The sequence below is a fragment of the Camelus ferus genome, chromosome 16 (genome assembly GCF_009834535.1).
Source record: "Camelus ferus isolate YT-003-E chromosome 16, BCGSAC_Cfer_1.0, whole genome shotgun sequence".
Taxonomy (NCBI): domain Eukaryota; kingdom Metazoa; phylum Chordata; class Mammalia; order Artiodactyla; family Camelidae; genus Camelus; species Camelus ferus.
In genome coordinates this window covers 32,630,119-32,643,622 of record NC_045711.1, presented here as the reverse complement: position 1 = coordinate 32,643,622, position 13,504 = coordinate 32,630,119, and the positions used below count along the sequence as shown (strand labels likewise).

Genomic DNA, 13,504 nt, shown 5'->3' with positions numbered 1-13,504 from the left:
ATATGTTTTGATTTCAGGTAGACCTTAACTCTTGTTTGATGGGGAGAAAGACTTGAGCAAAATTATTCTAGAAAGCCACCCTCTTCCCCTCTGCCTTGCTCACTAATTAGGTAGAACACGAAATATAAGGCTGGCTTCCCCTGTAGATTATAAGATTCTTTACAGCTATGTTTTAAATTTTTCATCATAGAAATTTTCAAACATGTACCAAAGTAGAGAGAATAGCATAATCGACACCTGTGTACCCCAAACCGAGCTTCCTCAACCACCAACACATGCCCCATCTTTTATCATCAATCTCCACTCCTTCCTCAGCTGGATAATTTTCAAGTAAATTCTATACAGTATTATTTCATTTGTAAACACCTCACTTTGTATCTTTAGGAAAGCCTCTTTAAAAATACATAACCACAAAATCATTAACATATCTAGAAAAATCAACAGTAATTCCTTAATATCATAAAATATCCAGCCAGAGTTCAAGTTTTCCTGACACTAAAAAAAAAAAAAAAAAAAAATTTGGTGCTGTGTATTTATCAAGAGCCTTAAAAAGTTTGGACTTGATAAGTTCACTTCTTAGAAATACTTCCTGAATCCAGAAAAAGCTTTAGACATAAAGATTTTTTTTGCAGCTTTATGTATAATAATGAAATTTGGAATAAATTAAATGGACACCCTAGGTGAATGAGATATAGTAACATCCAATGAACTAGCATTGTGATGAGAGAAAGGCAGTGATGTTAGACACAAAACATCTTGCTCCACCATTTAGTATCAAATCTTGAAGCATCATTTTACTTACATTAAAAGATGACGTGAGGACTAAGTAAAAACACACATAAAACACTCAGCAAAGTGTTTTCCTGTTTCCAAGCAAGCCCTCAATATATGATCACTGTATAATGTGCAGCAATAAATGTGCTTATGAAGAACTTGCAGGAATACAGAAAACTTATTAAAATATCAAGATTAAAAACAACTAAACAATTATACTACCATATAACCACAACCAAAGTTAATATACCAAAATAACAAGTTTATCAGAGTGGTGATTCGCTTCCTCCCTCCCTCACCATTTCTGTTTTTGTAAAAGCAATGTAAGCTCACTGCAGAAAATTTATAAAGTGCAAAACAGGAAAAAAAATTAAGGTTTGATTGATTAAGAAGGGGGCAATCTTGAGATTTTCTTTTTAAAGTCCTCAGTGTCCCCCCACCCCGCCCCAACTAGTGGCCACCAAGCCCATTAGCGCTACCTTGTGGTCAAACTGAGCAACTACTCTTAGACAAAAATCCAATGAAGAATCAAACTGACAATGGTATAGCTCCGTAGATAGAATAAATGTCACGCTGGGTCTTGTGCCATGGGACTTCCAACCCAAGCTCCATCTCAGCCATGGGACTAGAGGTATCTTGGGGACGTCGTGAAATTGTCCTCAGGTGAGAAACATGGCTCAAGGATTTCATTTGACTAACAAGCCCATTAAACATACTCCATGAATCAAGCTCACTCACCTCAGAGCTATTCTGTGTTCCATTTGAACCTTTCTGGAAACTTGTCTCCTCTGTGTCAAACTTTCAGAAAGGAGCCCACCTGCCCTAGGGTTTACAGCCAGTGAGGAGAAAACCCGGCCAGCCCTTGCCTACCAGAAAATCCCCTGAGAGACGAAGGAGTCCACCAGGCACCTGCACCTGGGTTTCCCATAGCTCCACCCACATCGGATCCTCCCCCAGGCAACCCTATTTTGTAAGGAGCTAAACCAGATGTGGCTCCTTGTTAAAGTCAATCAGCTCCACCAAACCACAGCTTCTTTTCCTGTAAAGCTAGGGGAGCAGACCTGAGGTTCCCAGAGGCTGGTGCCTGGATCAGGAGCATCAGAACCATCTGGGGGACTATGACATAAGGAGTTTTGTTGCTTCCACCCAGAAATTCTGATGCAGGTGGTCTATGGGGGATGGGGATATTGGGACTCTGTAATTGACAAAAGCTCAGCAGGTCTGGGGACCTGGGAATCTCTGGATGCTGTCCCTTCCAGAATTGTCAGTCTCTGTCTTCTTCCTGTGGAGTCTGAAAAACGTCCTTCTGAGTGTGGCATTGCTTCAAGCACATCCAAAAGTGACACAGATGTCACCGTGGTTAAGAGGAGGGCTCTGGAGGTGGATTTCCTCCTGGATCTGCCCCTTAACCTCGCTAAGCTTTAGTTCCTTCATCTGTAAGATGAAGATGCTAAGGTTAGGAACTCACAGTGTTGTTGTGCAGAGAAGATAAAATTATTTATTATGATGATTTAATTACACTTACATTTACATTTAATTATAATTATTTTATATATGCAAAGCCCAGAGCTCTTAAAACAGTGTCTAACACATAAGGGCTATTATTAGTAGTGATTGCTTTAACTATTATGATTATCATTGCTGTTACATACAGATGGGTATCTTTAAATAGGAATACTTTAAAAAGGATATGACCCTTAAATCTTGAAAAAGAACCTATGGGGAGTAATTAAAATACCAAGCTCAAGCCAACCCCCTAGGTACCCTCTCAGAGTGAATCCAGGTGGAACACCCAGGACTGGGGTGAGCTGTATCATCATCTCTGGAAGTGATGCTCCCTGAGGAAGGATGAATAGTGGGGGTGGACAGGTTTTAGGAACAGGAGAGGCCAATTGTGGTGACAGAGGTCATATCTCAAAGCCCTGGGCCAGTCCTTGAGGATACAGAACAGGGTTTTCTGAAATGGGCACTGCTGCAGGCAGCTGAGAAGTTTATGGTGGTCCAGGGGCCAAAACTGGTCATTAAGATCCTGGGCCACACCTTTTTTTTTTTTTTTAACAGAGGTACTGGGGATTGAACCCAGCACCCTATGCATGCTAAGCATGCACTCTACCACTGAGCTATACTCACTCCACCCCAACACATACACCCCATTGTTTTGTGTCTCCATGATGGGTCAGCTGACACCGGCGCTCAGTGCTCTGGCTGTTCTGTTTCATGGCTGAAACCAACTAAACTACAAATGATTTTACTGGACATCCGCCCTTCAGGGGTGGGAACTTTGTCTCTTTCACCACCGTATGCCCAGCCCCTAGAACAGTGCCTGGCAAACAGAATGTGCTAACCAATACGAGTTGGATGAATGAATAAATAGAAGAGGAATAAATGTGGCTTCCTGAACTATTTATCCAACTCTTGAGCTAGATGAAGTCAGCTGATAAAGAAGTTTCTGGAAAGGTAAGGCCTGAACAAAATCCCTGACTGAAAAGATGCTCTCCTGATGAGTAAGGAAGACCCTTGCCCACCCCGCACCCCGATGCCTGGGCTTCACAGTGCTCTGCTGAGGGGTGGTCATAGATGGCCAGCTGCTCCCCTGCTTCCAGCCCCTCATCTCTGCTGGCTAAGTTTAAATTCTCTGCTGGCATGTCTAAGAGGGGTCATAAGTTTTGTCATGTGGACTCAAGGCCAGCAAGGCTCAGGCTGAAGAGTGGCTTCTATTTGAAGCCCCATCCCAGAGAAGGAAGCGACATCTCACACCCAGAGGAGTAGGGTCTGACTCTCCAAAGGTCACTTCCCAGCCCACATCGGGAGCTATTGTCAGAGGACAGGGCTCAGAACAGAGATGATAGCTCTTTCCTTCTCTAATGATCCAAAGATCAGAACCAGGTAGAGACATCCAGGGGTGCCACCGCCGCCCACCCTGGAGTTGGACTACGGGGCCCTGGGGAAGTGTGAGCACTGTCCCTGGCTGTCACTCAGTTGGAATCCACCACCGTCTCAGTGCACATGACAAAGGATGGTCTCCTGTCTTGGGAGGAAGAGGCGTGAGAGAATCAATCACCAGGGGTAAATTTCCAAAGACTCAGATCTATGGGCTGACTGACTGCCTGGCGGAAGGAAGATTTCAAGGTCTTCCTGCCCTGAGGGCACATCATGAAGTCAGCTTTTGGGGATCACCCCAAGAACCAGCCTTCACGGCCCTACACCCTGAGCTTGTCCCCTAGGCCTTGGCCTGGGAGCTGCCAGGGCCCATAGAGCCTCTGTACCCTCCCTTCACATCACAGATCAAGGGGACCCCCAACCTGATTCCATCCCCTTTTAAACAAAGCAACTGTAAATATTTCTGGAATAATTAGGGAAATTCGAATATGAATTGGGTATTAACAATATTAAAGAAAATGATGACTCACAGCATGATAAGGGCACTGTGTACAGGAAAGTATCCTCACTTTTACAACGTGTGCTCAGGTGTGTAGAGGTGAGCTGCCGCCAGGTGTGACATTTACTTTAAAAAGCGTTCAGAAAAAAATTAGGAAAAAACCTGGCAAGATGTCAACAGTCGTTAAACCCAGGTGATGAGCATGGAAGGCTTTCTGTATGTTTGGAAATTCGGGTAGTATAATGTGGGAAGAACAAAAATCACCCCCTCTCAGAAGCTTTCCCTGGTTCCCCAGAACTGGGTTGGGTGCCCCTCTCCTGGGCTCCGGTTGTCCCAGGACAGGAACTATTAGTCACCAGGGCGCTTACTGTCCTGAATTCACGCTCTGCTTCTCCAACAAGGCTAACACATTTGAGGGCACCTCAGGGTCTGGCAGAGAGTAGGTGCTAATCAAGGTGTGCTGAGGGGGCAGGGGGCAGGGGGCTACAACCCCAGCACCCATCTCAGCGCCCAGCACAAAGTCCTCAACTCTCGTTCACTAGGCTGAATTTCCTAAGCAGCCAGCTCTCCTGTCTTCCTTCTCCTTGAAAGATCCACCAGTGTGATGTCAGAAAATGGGCTGGTTTTGCATCTGCCTTCACTGACTTTGTCTCAAGTACACTCTCAATCAAAGTGCTGGTAGAAATTGACAGTAAATATTTATGTCCACCACCCAAAAACATGCCTATGAATGTTCATAGTGACATTATTCGTAATAGTCAAAAAGGGGAAATAACCCAAATGTCCATCAGCTGATGAATGGATAAACCAAATGTAGTATAGCAACACAGTGGAATATTATTTGGCTGTAAAAAGGAATGAAGTACTGATACATGCTCCAGAATGGTGGTCCTTGAAAACATGATGCTAAGTGAAAGAAGGCAGGCACAAAGGATCACATAGTGTCTGACCCCATTTATATGAATGGTCCAGAGTAGACAAATCCATAGAGACAGAAAGTAATTAGTATTTTACTAGGGCCAGGGGAGTTAGGGGAAATAGGCAGTGACCGCCAATAGGTTTGTGGGTTTCTTTTGGAGGTGATAAAAATATTTCAAAATTGATATGGTGATGGTTGCACAACTCTGTGAATATACTAAAAAAAATCACTGAGTTGTACACTTTTGAAAGGATGAATTTTATCATATGTGAATTATATCTCAATCAAGCTGTTATTAAATATATATTTATGGCCATTACCCAGGCTGTGTCACTGGGTGATATGGTAAACAAAGATGAATGTGGCATTGGCTATCTCCCCAATTTAAAACAGAATAATATAAGATAAATTTGGCCAGGAAGAGGTGGGGTAAGTATGTAACAGGGCCTATGAATATGACCTTGACTTTTAGCTGTCAGATGCAAGGAGCTGATTAGGCCTGGTTATCCGTGACCTTGCAACAGGCCAGGTTTGATCGCAATCTACCTACTAAAGAGTAAGTGTGATGCTGTGGAGAGAGGAAGGAAGAAAATTCCTCCTGCGATGCTAGAAAGATATAATTAAAAACATAAATTACACTTTCCCGGCTTTGGAGGCATCATTGGACCGCTTTCCACAGGCGTGCACAGATAAAGCGGTTTGAAGAATTCTACGAATTACCTTGGGAAAGAAAAAGAGGGGCCACCTCTGGAGTTGGGAGTGCTGTCAGTGGAAGGACAGAGGACAGAGCTGCAGTTCGACACAACTTTGGAGCAGGGCTGGTCAGAGAGGATTCACAGCCTGGTGGTCCACGGCAAGAATGTGTTCTGTGGGCGTTAGACGTTTCCTTAATCAGCTGCCATAGAATGTAAGCTCTAGGAGGGCACAGGTTTTTGTTTGTTCTGTCCATCGATGCACCCAGGTGGCTGCTGCATGCATTGAATAAATGAATATTTTAAAACTGGGAGATATGAGGGGGGTGGAGTATATAGCTCAGTGGTAGAGAGCATGCTTAGCATCCATGAGGTCCTGGGTTCTATCCCCAGTACCTCCATTTAAAAAAAATAGACATTAGGCAATAAATAAATACATAAATAAATAAAATTAAGGGATTTGACTTCCATGTCTGACCAAGACAGAATAACAGTGACCAGCCTGAAACAATACAAACACTGGACAAAATATATGAAACAATGGTTGTCAAGACACTGCACAGCAGGCAGCAGGGGTCAGCGGTCCTTGAGAAATGAGACCTGAGGGAAGTGAGTCCTACAGCTGCCCCAAGTAACTGCCTAGAGAGTTTGCGGATCATGGTGCGGGCAGGGGGAATCCAGAGGGAGCTTGAATTGAGGCTCCCTGAATTGAGGAGATGGAGATATTTTTCAGGACAGGGGCCTAGAAAAAGAGAGAGTTTCAGAAAAAGAGACTTCTGGAAATCAGGGTCTCCCGCAAGTCATCAGCTGAGTACTGATCAGCACAGACATGTGAGGAAATTACTAGAAGTCAGGGAAAGAACCACTCAAAAGGAACAGAAAGAACAGTCCTTGGAGCTCAGACAGGAATAGGAAGAGTCCATGGTCCTATCAGCCAGAGTGGAGATCCTTGGAACTATTTTTTTTCCCCCTCAACAGTAGGGAAGATTAAACACTGCTCTGGTCCTGCCTAACAAAGCTTCATAGGCAGCCTTGAAAGGATCCAACTGTTCCCAAGCAACTTAACTGCATCCCAGAACAAAGCTCAAAAATATCTATAGTCATAAGGTGGGAAGCCCCATAAAAAAGACCAGCAGGACCCCCAGGCAGGGCACTACTCTCCTGACAGCACCATCCAGATCCCCGACCTAGGGTTCTATCTCACTTTTTGCCTCTGAAATGGCTTACTTCTAGGAAAGTGGAACTTACCCCCAAAATTCTATTGGTTCCCTGAGCTAACTCCTGATTGGCCCATTTGTAGTAATTCATTTGCATGGAGCTCACTCCTGATTGGTTATTTCTCTCCCTCCTGATTTGTCCATTTCTACAAAGCTTGTTCCTAATTAGTCAACTTTTGTTATACCTCATTTGCATATGATGTTGCAAAGTGTAAACTGGCAGCCTATTAAAGCCTGTGTAAACGTACAGACAGGTTCCAGAGCTTGGAGTGTTAACTCCTCTGGGCCCACTGGCATAATAAACCTGAGTTCTCCAACTCTCCGGGTCTCTCGCCCAGATCCAGGTTTCTGTCACAACTGAGCTGTAACACCAAGCTGTAACACACTTTTCTGCAACAGTCACATTAAAATATCCAGCACCCAACAAAGTATAAAATTCATGATGTCTGAACAATCAGGGGGAGAGAAACCACATAGTAACTGAAACAGGGGAAGTTTAGTATACAGAATAGTTAATTATAACAGGGGATTAGCTATTAACAAGAAAAGAGAACTCCAAAGAATATCCTAGGGCTGAGGGGAAGATCTAAAACTGGAATTCAAACATCATTGAATGAGGTATGTTTGCAGCCTGTTCCACAGTGAAGTTCACTGGGTCACCTGGGCCAGAGCAGGTCCACAGTTGCTGGGCAGAAAGGAAACACCCTTCTGGGGTGCAGGTGGGTCAGCCTGGTGGGCACAGAACCATGGGGTTGGGATTGGCAAATAGGAATCTTCCCACTGGGGTGTAGATGAGTTGAGGGTAGACAACCTTTGTGGGGACCTGTGAGATTCACTGAGAATTCGCCCATGAGGGAGCTCTTGAAACTTGATGAGAAGCTGTCAATGGGTTGCTGCTAAAATTTGTGAATGAGTGACTGTCCTCCACACTCTACTGACCACCCTGTGATAAGAGTGAGAAGCCAGTGGACGTACATCAGAACAAGGGCAAGAAGCCCCTTTACTACCAGAGTCCCTCCAGTGCCCTCTACAGACAAAGCTTAACACTGTGCCAGCTGCAAAGAAGAAACGCTTACAGGGTCCTGCTAAATTATCTCAAGGCAGGTGATGAAGAATTGATTTGGAGCTGAGAGGGAACGAATTGGAAACTGGTATAGTCACAGTCTGACATCCAATCAAAAATTTTCAGAGATGCAAAGAAGAAAAAAAAAAAAAGACCACAAATGAGGAGAAAAATCAATCCATAGAAACAGACCCCAAATGACACAGATAATACAAGTTGTAGACAAAGACATTAAAACAGCTATTGTGACAGCCATGATATACCCTCTATTCAAGAAGGTAGAGGAAAGATTGAGCATACTTAGCAGAGATACGGAAAATATGAAAAAAGACCCCCACTGACCTTTTACAGATGAAAAATACAATGCCTGGGGCAGGGACGGGGGTGAGAGGAATGCACTGGATGGTATTAATTCCAGATTAGATGATGCAGAAGAAAAGATGAGTAAAACTGAAGACATAGTATTAGAAACTATACAAAATGAAACCAGAAGGAAAAAAGATTTAAAAAAAAATGAACAGACGGTTATCTCCTTGCTTCCCGTTTCCCTGGTACAGGAATTGGGAAACTTTTTTATAAAGGGACAGGGAGTAAATATTTCAGGCTTGTGGGCCATATGGTTTCTGTTGCAACTACTCAACTCTGCCTATTCCACTGTGCTCGAAAGCCACCAAAGACAGTATGTGACAAATGGGCATGTCTGTGTTCCAATAAAACTTTATTTATAAAAACTCTCCCAAACGGAGGTAGAGGAGGAAGTTCCCTTCTGCTGCAAATGCTTTTAAGCTTAAGGGAAATGCTGATGAGAACATTCAGCATGAACATGTGCTATTGTTACCTTTGGGGTTGGGGGGGGCGGGAAGAGGGGTGGCTCATAGTAACTCTCAGATTCTACCACCCTGCTCCGAGTTTTAGGAATAACAAAACAATGGTAATAGGAGCAGCTAACCTTACTGTGTGTCTGTTATGTGCCAGGTGTTGTGCTAAGCATTTTATTTGCATCCCCCAGAGACAAGTGGAAATGGGATAGTGGAGTTTGCACTTTGAAACCAGAAGGACCTAAGCTGGAATCTCAGGTGAGCCACGATTAGCTATGTGACCTCGGGCAAGTGACTTAACCTCCCTAAGTATCAGTATCCTCACCTACCAGACAGTGCTGCCTTGACCTGTCTTCCTGGGAGGTCACAAGGATCAGATTTACCCCAAGCACAATGTCCGGCATGGTCATCTTACTACCGTGTGTTCTTTACAATAAGTGGTGGATTTGTGGGGGACACACACGTTCGTAAGGGGATGCGCTGCTGTCTCCCAGTGTGGAAACATTTAAGTGCCACTGGCATCCATTCAAAAGACACCGCTTCTACTCCCACCCCCGCCCTGCGCCAGTGGAACTGCAGTTCTTCTCTGACAGCATCTAGACACGTGCACACATGGTAATTTTCAGGCGAGAGCTGAGCAACCAATTTCCCCACCTAAAATTTATTCTCCCTTCTTTTGTTATTATAGGCTGGGGAAAAGACATAATAAAAACCCTCCGAGTCTGGCAGAGAAAAACAACATGAAATGCAGTTTGAAACCGGGAGTAATCATTGTGTCTACAATGCTAAAAAAATAAATACATAAAGGAGTAGCTCTTAGAGCCAGTTTTAAGTCATGCGGAAGAGTCTGAGTTAGAAACAAGTCATTGTTTTCCTCCCTAAAATGCTGCTGGACTTTCTGTCCTGGTTTAAAACTCCACCTACCCCCAGACCCACTGGTCCTAGACCCAGGGGTGCCCTGTTGCTCCATCTAGTCAGCCAGTCCTGCGATTTCCTGCCTCTCACAGCCACACGGCATGTTCATTAGTCCCCTGCCTCCAGGCCTTAACTTGGCTGAGCACCCTCCAAGCCAGCGCCAAGGGATCTCTCTGAAACACAGAGGAAGATATTATAAAGGTCACCATCAATTGCACAGAACCTACCGGCTGTCTACCATATTGCTGGTTTCTTCCATTTCACTCCCAAAGCCTACAAGGTAGTTTTTACGAGCCCCACGTTACTGAGGAGGCAATTTGCTGATGTTAACTTGGTCAGGATCCCTGAGCTGATGAACAGCCGAACTGGGATTTGAACCCAGGTCTGGGGACTCTGAGCTTTGTGTTCTTCTCATTTCATTGCTTTCTCTCATGGGCTTCCTGCTGACCACAGCTGAGTTTTCCAAACTCTGCCCTTGGGACACCAATATAAAAGATACAATAGTAAGTTTTCTTTAAAAGAACATCAGCAATTAAGTGTGTGTAAGTGGCAGGTCGGTGGTTGAATAAATTTGGGGCCTGCTCCCTATGCTGCCCAGTCTTGGAGAATCCCTGGCGTATTAGTCTATTAAAGGCTTTGATGCATCCTTCAATTAAAAAATGAAAAAAAGAAAAAAAAAAAACCCAGTTTAACCTAGAGTTTTCCAAAGTCACTCTGCCATGGAACCCCTTTGCACTGAGCATTCATCACGATTGGAAGGAGGACTGGGGTTCCTCAGCACACAGTCCGGGAACCACCGGCCTTCCTGCTTCGGTTGCAGGTGCTTAGCCAGGTGCACAAGCCCCTGGGCCCAGCCTGCCTGCCTTTCCAGTTTCACCTCCTCTGGTGCCTTACGTCACCCTTCTGCTCCAGCCACTCCTCCCTGCTCACATTTCCTCAAACGTGTGACGGGGCTCATGCCTCCTAGTCTTTGCATAAGCCTGTCCCTGCCCTGAGCCTGGAATGCCGTTTCCCCGCCTTCCCTCCTACGTGTGCCTTGAGGACCAGCTGAAATGTCTCCTGTTCCGGAAGCGGTCTCCTAAGGCTTCCAACCAGAACTAGTCACTCCGTCGATTGCGCCAGCCCCGGGCTTAGCACTTACCTCTAGCACAGCACATCTCTCTAGGGAACATTTAGTTTTCCCATGGCTGTCTCCTGTGGCGGGGTTGTGAGCTTGGTGAAGGGCATCTCGTGTCTGCTTTATTTCAGCGCTAACACCTGGTACACAAGAGGTGTTTGCCAGCTGAACGTCCTATTGTTCAGTCTATGTTCTCTATAAATTTTTCTGATTAAAAAAGGAATTCATGCCCACTGTGAGATTTTAAAAAACATACATGTATATGCGATATATATTTAAAGAAGAAATACCCATAATCCTAGAGAGATCAGGTGAATGATTCTCAAACTGGTACTAGCATCAGAATGACCTATTCGAGCTTGTTAAAAACAGAGATGCTCAAACTGCAGCTGGGCCACCCAGCTTCTGTCCCAGTGTGTGTGCGCACGCGCATTTGATAAATATCCATTTGATTCTAAAATGTACCCCTAGGGGAGGGTATAGCTCAGTGGTAGAGTACATACTAGCATGCACGAGGTCCTAGGTTCAATCCCCGGTACCTCCATTAAATAAATAAATAAACCTAATTACTCCCCCCCAAAAACAAAAAAGGTTAAAATTATAAATATAAAATAAAATGCATTCCTCATTAGGGGTCACTGCTTGGGTGATTTCCAATATTTTTTTGTACTACGAACAAGGCTGTGGGTGAACATCCTTGTTCATAAATCTTTGTCTAGGGTCTCTTTATTGCCCGAGGATAGATTCCTAGCCATGGAAGGACGGAGCCAAAGGCAGGGAGGTTTTCACAGCTCTTGGAGGAGCGATTCTACAGGGGCTATAACGCTCCCCTCTCCCGCCAGCGGCTCGTGAGGGTGCTTGTCTCCCCACACCCCCATAATTATGACCACTTTGGACAAGGAAGGATACAAGAATAGTTGCTATTAAATGTGAAAGAAAAATTGCCTAGCTGGGTGGTTTCTTAAGAGGGACGTTTAGCAAGCTTTTGCAGTGTAATTACTGTTTCATCAAGCCCGGGAACGCACAGTCATTATTTTCTTTTTGCGCACGCTTGGTAATTTTGCCAATGCTGTGAGCACCCGTCACTTCGTCTGTGTTCCCCGGCTCATGCTGCGTGTGTGTTTTCCTAGAAAAGCTTCAGTCTCTCTCTGTTTCTCTGTCTCTCTCTCTTTCTCTCCCTTTTGCCGAGATATATAGCATTTGAGTTTCCTTTCCTCCTCCCCAGAGGCTCAGCTAATGGGCAAGTCCCCTCCCCTGAGATGCTCACACCCACCGTGCGGGCAGGGGGCTGGCTGCCCACCACCTAGACTGGCGCTTAAAGCTCAGTGCCCTTGGCTTTCATGTCTCACATTTTATCCCTTTCTGCCTCCACCCACCTCTGACAAGTCAGGGCAGAGTTTCTCAAAATCTGGACCCACCTGCAGCTGAGGAGAAGGCCTGCTGGACCGGCTGGTTCCTGCCTTAGAGTGGAAACGGCCATGGCTCCCTCCACAGTCCTCAAGCAGTGTCAGGTCTCTGCAATCTACCAGTACAGTAGGGAAAAGAAGTTTCCAGGAGGAGGGAACTGCCCAGGACCAAATCCAAAGGAGGACAATAGCCACTCAAATGTCAAATGTCCTCTGGCTTGCTGGTCTCAGGCCACGACGCTTGCCTAGAAAATAGTCACACATGAACGTGTTGCTGTTTGCAAGGACCTTCCCAGCTTTTTGCAATGGGGGAAGATAACACAATAATGGGCAATGGGTCAAATAAGTGAAAGTCCCTGCATATTATGGGATACCAGGCAGTTGCACTAGGCAGTTAAAAATAATGAGGCAAAAAAGACAACGAGGTAAACCTGTGTAGACGGCGGGACAGTATCTACCGTTAAATGAAAACAGCTGGCAGAAATAAAATACGTTCAGAATCATCCCCTGTATGTAAAAGGAAACAATTTATTCAACCAATATTTAATAAGGACCTATTATATTCCAGGCACTGTGGATAAAAAGGCAAAAATCACACAAACCTTGTCCCTCACGGAACGTGCATAACCAGGGTTTATTGCTAAACAGAAACAAGCCTGGAAGGAACTGTTCACCCTATGTGCAGGCAGGGTGTTCGGGAGCAGGGAAATGGTTTTAAGAAGGGTTTTCATATTTTACCCTCTATCCTTCTGTAGTCTTTGGATTTTTTTCCACAATAAATATGCATCATGTCTGTAATGTAAAGTAATACAGAATGAAGAAGTTAAACAGAGGGGACAGGCAGAGATGGAGCCCGTGAAACAGCCACGGCCAGAGACACAGGCCTGAGCTGGTGTCCCTCGTCTGCTTCTGGGGACGCCATCCCTTTAGGCTTCCCCTCTGCTCAAAGATGTGATCTTTAATCTCTCCAGGGAAACCAGCCAGAAAACAGAGATAAACATGGTGAGGGAAGGTTCAAGTTTACCCCCGCTGTTACCACTTGGTCCACAGGTCCCAGATCCCCTGAAGCAGTTTCTTGTGACTTAAAATGTGTCCATAGATGATAGCTCTTTCTCTTTTCATTCTGAAAAATTTCAAGCCTTCAGAAAGGTTACAAGAAATAGTACAATGAACACGGGTATATTCTTCACCTAGACTCACTGGT

General features: G+C 44.9%; 1 protein-coding gene across 1 annotated transcript in view; it reads right to left on the bottom strand.

Annotated features, from left to right (window-relative positions):
- Positions 1 to 12,516, bottom strand: part of TEX2 (testis expressed 2) — a 123,890-nt gene extending 111,374 nt beyond the window's left edge. The window contains exon 1 of the mRNA XM_032457075.1: positions 12,313 to 12,516. The gene's annotated coding sequence lies outside the window, so the exon portion shown is untranslated. The remainder of the gene's footprint in view (positions 1 to 12,312) is intronic.
- Between the last annotated feature and the right edge of the window lie 988 nt (positions 12,517 to 13,504).